The following is a 6,652-nucleotide window of genomic DNA, read 5'->3' on the forward strand; positions in this document are numbered from 1 at the left end:
CAGCAACCATCAGTCCTGTGTTCCAATGGCACGTTGTGTTTGCTAATCCAAGTTTATCATTTTAAAAGGCTAATTGATAATTAGAAAACCCTTTTACAATTATGTTTGCACAGCTGAAAATTGTTGTGCTGATTAAAGAAGCAATAAAACTGGCCTTCTTGAGAGTAGTTGTAACGATCCCGGCAGTCTGAGTCGGGTCCTGTCTGGTGACTAGTTTTTCTGTTCGTGATCTCCAGTTTCCCGAGGGTTCGGGAACGCTCCGGGGAGCTCTCTTGATTTCCGCACCTGCATCCCATCAGCAATCTGCACACCTGGTCCTGATCATCACCCTTCTTAGGCTCTGGCCTAACATCCAGTCCCTGCCGGATCGTTAGCCATGAACAGTAGGTTTACCAGAGTATCAGTCTTAGAGCCTAGCGTTAGTTTTGTTGTTTTTGCACCTTGTTGGTTTGTTGCTTACTTACCCCCGTTTTGTTCCATCTGCAGTCACCCGTCCGGAACCTTCATCCAACCTCTGCCTGGTGGTCGGCGGCTGCCGACCCAGGATGGGATCAACCACTGCACCCCCAACAACTAATCAACGCCGCCCGCTCTGTTCCCTGGATTATTCAGCATCACTCTTGAATTTGTAATAAACACTCACCTTCGTTTCAACTTACCTTGTCCTGGTCTGCTTCTGGGTTCTGGCTTAGCAACTCGTGACAGAACGATCCGGCCAGTAATGAACCCAGCGGACCTGGACTCTGTTCGCCATGCCATTACCCATCAGGAGAAGATGTTGGGCCATCATAGCACGGTACTACAGGAGATCGCGTTGTCAGTTCGAACCTTTCTACCGGTCTGACGGAGGTCCAGAACCAACGCAAGTTTCCGGTGGAGGATCCACTACCGGTTTCACCCATCTCGCCTGCCGCTTCTGGAGCTGTGTCCTTCCGTGAGCCCAAGGTTCCGACGCCGGATAAATATGAGGGGGAGCTGGGAAGATGCCGTTCCTTCCTTATGCAGTGTGGATTAGTGTTCGATCTACAGCCCTACTCTTATGCCACAGACAAGGCTAGGATAGCCTTTGTGATTGCGTTGCTGCGTGGTCGAGCGCTGGAGTGGGCTTCAGCCGTTTGGGAACGACAAGACCCCTGCATGGCTTCATACCAGGGGTTCACGGCCGAGATGAGGAAGCTCTTCGACCATTCCGTCCGAGGGAGGGACGCAGCTAGGCGCCTGTTTTCACTTCACCAAGGAACTCGCAGCGTGGCCGACTTCGTGATCGAGTTCAAGACGTTGGCTGTGGAGAGTGGGTGGAACGAGGAGTCTCTGCAAGCGGCCTTTTACCAGGGTCTGTCGGAGCAGCTCAAAGATGAGTTGATCTCCTATCCGGAGCCTAGTGACCTGGACAGCTTGGTAGCCTTGTCTATTCGGGTGGATAATCGAGTCCGAGAGCGAAGGAGGGAGAAGCAATGGGGTCCGTCCAATCGATCAGCTTCTCAGTTCCCAGTCGGGTCGGGTGGTGGACCAGAACACGTCGATCATTCTCCACCACAAAGGATTAGTGGAGAGGTCCTCTCTCCCGATTCTGAACCCATGCAAGTGGGGCGGCACGGGTTAACCAAGGAGGAGCGTCAACATAGACGTAAGACCAACTGCTGCCTCTACTGTGGTAGCTCGGGACATTACATCTCCACTTGTTCCCGGCGGTCGTCAAACTGCCCGGCTCGCTAAAGTTGGGAGGACTTTTAGCGAGCCAGTTTCAACCTCTCAGTACCTCTGTCAGACCCCGTTTCCCGGCTACCCTTGTGAACAGGAATCAGAGCTTAGCGATTAACGCTTTTATCGATTCAGGTGCCGATGGAAGCTTTCTTGATGCCGAGTTGGTGGAACAGCTGGGGCTTTCCAAGGAGCAATTGCCGGAAGCCATTGAAGCGACCACTCTGAACGGCAGTAGTCTGGCCCGTATCACGATGAGGACCGAACCGGTTACGATGCGGTTGTCGGGGAATCATTCTGAGATGATTTCATTCTTCATTCTGCCGTCTTCCCATGTTCCTCTGGTCCTTGGATACCCCTGGCTGAAGGAACACAATCCCACGTTCGATTGGGTGACGGGCAAGGTAACGAGTTGGAGCCTTGATTGTCATGCTAACTGTCTCAAGACTGCCTGCCCCCATTCGGTTCCCAGTCAGGTGATTGAGGCTAAACCCCCAGATTTGTCCCTGGTTCCCGAGACATATCACGATTTGGGGGAAGTGTTCAGTAAGCAGAAGGCTCTGTCACTCCCTCCCCACCGACCATATGATTGTGCCATCAACCTGTTCCCTGGAGCTGTCTACCCCAAGGGAAGGTTATACAGTATCTCCCGACCTGAACGTGAGGCTTTGGAGACCTACATCAAGGAGTCCCTAGCTGCTGGTCTCGTTCGTCCCTCGTCATCACCCCTGGGGGCAGGATTCTTCTTTGTGGGTAAGAAGGATGGCTCTCTTCGACCGTGTATTGATTATCGGGGGTTGAATGACATCACGGTCAAGAACAAGTATCCCCTGCCCTTGATGAGTTCTGCCTTCGACTCCTTACAGGGTGCTACGGTGTTCACCAAGCTAGACCTACGCAATGCGTATCACATGGTCCGGATCAGAGAGGGGGACGAGTGGTTGACGGGTTTCAATACACCGATGGGTCACTTCGAGTATCAGGTGATGCCGTTTGGACTGACCAATGCTCCAGCGGTATTCCAGAGTATGGTGAACGACGTCCTGAGAGATATGATCGGTCTCTTTGTGTTTGTTTACCTGGATGACATTCTGATCTTCTCGAAGGAACCTTCCGACCACGTCCAGCATGTCCGGCAGGTTCTGCAGCGATTGTTGGAGAATCGCCTGTTCGTGAAGGCCGAGAAGTGCGAGTTTCACGCCCACACGACATCCTTTCTCGGGTACATCATCTCCAGGGGAGAGATTAGGATGGACCAGGAGAAGGTTAGAGCGGTTCTGGAATGGGCCCAGCCCGGTACGAGATTGCAGCTCCAGAGATTTTTGGGGTTTGCGAATTTCTACCGCAGATTCATCCGGGATTACAGCCATGTGGCCGCTCCGTTAACTGCCTTGACTTCCAGTATCAGGACCTTCAAGTGGAATCCGGAGGCGGATCGAGCGTTTCTGGATTTGAAGAGGCGATTCACCAACGCACCGATTCTCTCTCAACCGGACACGGCCCGTCAGTTCGTCGTTGAAGTGGACGCGCGTCTGATGTGGGAGTTGGCGCCATCCTGTCGCAGCGATGCTCCACGGACAGTAAACTCCATCCCTGCGCCTACTACTCTCGTCGCCTTTCGCCTGCGGAGAGGAATTACGATGTGGGTAACCGGGAGCTTCTCGCGGTGAAACTTGCCTTGGAGGAGTGGCGCCACTGGTTGGAGGGGGCGGAGCAACCGTTTATTGTCTGGACTGACCACAAGAATCTTGCTTACGTGCAATCGGCTAAACGTCTCAACTCCCGTCAGGCCAGGTGGGCGTTGTTTTTCGGACGATTCAAGTTTTCCCTGACGTTCCGACCTGGATCTAAGAACGGCAAGGCGGACGCCTTGTCCCGGATGTTCTCCAAGACGGAGGAGAGTGGGTCCAAGACCGAGACAATTCTCCCCCGGAACTGCGTCGTGGGAGCAGTTATGTGGAAGATTGAGGAGGAGGTGCTGGCGGCCCTTCGGACTCAGCCCGGTCCCGGTAACGGTCCACCCGGTCGGTTGTTTGTGCCTGAGTCGGTTCGTCCTGCTGTCCTCAAATGGTCCCACGCCAGCAAGATGGCTTGTCACCCTGGCGTGGCTCGGACAATGGCGTTTCTTCGCAGACATTTTTGGTGGCCTGCCATGGCCGAGGATACTCGGGGTTTTGTTGCTGCCTGTCCAGTGTGTGCGCAGAATAAGAGTACCAATCGGCCCAGCTCTGGACTACTTCACCCCCTTCCTATTCCCCGGCGACCATGGTCGCATCTGGCCCCTGGACTTCGTCACTGGGTTGCCCGCTTCTGAGGGGAACACGGTCGTTCTGACTATCGTGGACAGATTCAGCAAGTTCGCCCACTTTGTGCCAATTGCCAAGCTTCCCTCTGCCTCGGAGACGTCCGAGATCCTGGTTAGGGAGGTTTTCAGGGTCCACGGTTTGCCCAGTGATATCGTTTCCGACCGTGGCCCTCAGTTTACCTCTGCTGTCTGGAAGTCCTTCTGTTTGGCCATTGGAGCTACAGTCAGTCTCACATCTGGTTTTCACCCCCAATCCAATGGTCAGGCGGAGAGAGCCAACCAGAAGATGGAATCCACGCTACGCTGCCTGGTCTCTTCCAACCCCACCTCCTGGGTCTCTCAGTTGCCTTGGGTTGAGTATGCCCACAATACTCTCCCTACATCTGCCACTGGGATGTCTCCCTTCCAGTGCCTGTATGGCTACCAACCTCCCCTGTTCCCTTCTCAGGAGAAGGAGCTCTCAGTGCCTTCTGTTCAGGCCCATATTCGTCGTTGCCACCGGACCTGGCATCGGGCCAGAAAGGCACTCCTTAGAGTTTCGGACCGGTATCAGCTCCAGGCGAATCGTCGCCGGATCCCCGCTCCCACCTATTCCATCGGAGATAGGGTCTGGTTGGCCACACGGGATCTTCCGTTACGGACTGAGTCTAGGAAGTTGTTACCGAAGTTCATTGGTCCGTTTGTGGTGGAGAAGGTGATCAATCCGGTGGCAGTTCGACTCAAACTCCCGAGGACGCTCAGAGTCCATCCCACCTTTCATGTCTCCTGCCTCAAGCCTGTGTTCCTCAGTCCTCTGTTGCCTCCTCCGCCTCCTCCTCCTCCTCCTCGGATGATCGGAGGTGGTCCTGCCTACACGGTGCGTCGCATCATGGATTCCAGACGGCGGGGCCGGGGTTTCCAGTATCTCGTGGACTGGGAGGGGTATGGCCCTGAAGAGAGGAGTTGGATTCCGCGGCGACAGGTCCTAGATGCTGACCTCATCAGTGACTTCTACCGCCTCCATCCTGGCGCTCCGGGGAGTCCGCCCGGTGGCGTTCGTCGGAGGGGGGTACTGTAACGATCCCGGCAGTCTGAGTCGGGTCCTGTCTGGTGACTAGTTTTTCTGTTCGTGATCTCCAGTTTCCCGAGGGTTCGGGAACGCTCCGGGGAGCTCTCTTGATTTCCGCACCTGCATCCCATCAGCAATCTGCACACCTGGTCCTGATCATCACCCTTCTTAGGCTCTGGCCTAACATCCAGTCCCTGCCGGATCGTTAGCCATGAACAGTAGGTTTACCAGAGTATCAGTCTTAGAGCCTAGCGTTAGTTTTGTTGTTTTTGCACCTTGTTGGTTTGTTGCTTACTTACCCCCGTTTTGTTCCATCTGCAGTCACCCGTCCGGAACCTTCATCCAACCTCTGCCTGGTGGTCGGCGGCTGCCGACCCAGGATGGGATCAACCACTGCACCCCCAACAACTAATCAACGCCGCCCGCTCTGTTCCCTGGATTATTCAGCATCACTCTTGAATTTGTAATAAACACTCACCTTCGTTTCAACTTACCTTGTCCTGGTCTGCTTCTGGGTTCTGGCTTAGCAACTCGTGACAGTAGTTGAGTATCTGGAGCATCAGCAATTGTGGGTTCGATTACAGAATCAAAATGGCCAGAAACAAAGAACTTTCTTCTGAAACTCGTCAGTCTATTCTTGTTCTGAGAAATGAAGGCTATTCCATGCGAGAAATTGCCAAGAAACTGAAGATCTCTTACAACGCTGTGTACTACTCCCTTCACAGAACAGCGCAAACTGGCTCTAACCAGAATAGAAAGAGGAGTGGGAGGCCCCGGTGCACAACTGAGCAAGAGGACAAATACATTAGAGTGTCTAGTTTGAGAAACAGACACCTCACAGGTCCTCAACTGGCAGCTTCATTAAATAGTACCCGCAAAACACCAGCCTCAACATCAACAGTGAAGAGGCGACTCCGGGATGCTGACCTTCTAGGCAGAGTTGCAAAGAAAAAGCCATATCTGAGACTGGCCAATAAAAAGAAAAGATTAAGATGGGCAGAAGAACAATTGTGCAACACGGACAACAATTGTGCAACAATTGTGCAATACTTATTTTCCACCATAATTTGCAAATGAATTAATTAAAAATCCTACAATGTGATTTTCTGGATTTTATTTCTCAATTTGTCTGTCATAGTTGACATGTACCTACAGTGGGGCAAAAAAGTATTTAGTCAGCCACCAATTGTGCAAGTTCTCCCACTTAAAAAGATGAGAGAGGACTGTAATTTTCATCATAGGTACACGTCAACTATGACAGACAAAATGAGATTTTTTTTCTCCAGAAAATCACATTGTAGGATTTTTAATGAATTTATTTGCAAATTATGGTGGAAAATAAGTATTTGGTCAATAACAAAAGTTTCTCAATACTTTGTTATATACCCTTTGTTGGCAATGACACAGGTCAAACGTTTTCTGTAAGTCTTCACAAGGTTTTCACACACTGTTGCTGGTATTTTGGCCCATTCCTCCATGCAGATCTCCTCTAGAGCAGTGATGTTTTGGGGCTGTCGCTGGGCAACACAGATTTTCAACTCCCTCCAAAGATGTTCTATGGGGTTGAGATCTGGAGACTGGCTAGGCCACTCCAGGAC

This window comes from Coregonus clupeaformis, chromosome 15 (assembly GCF_020615455.1).
Source record: "Coregonus clupeaformis isolate EN_2021a chromosome 15, ASM2061545v1, whole genome shotgun sequence".
Lineage (NCBI taxonomy): Eukaryota > Metazoa > Chordata > Actinopteri > Salmoniformes > Salmonidae > Coregonus > Coregonus clupeaformis.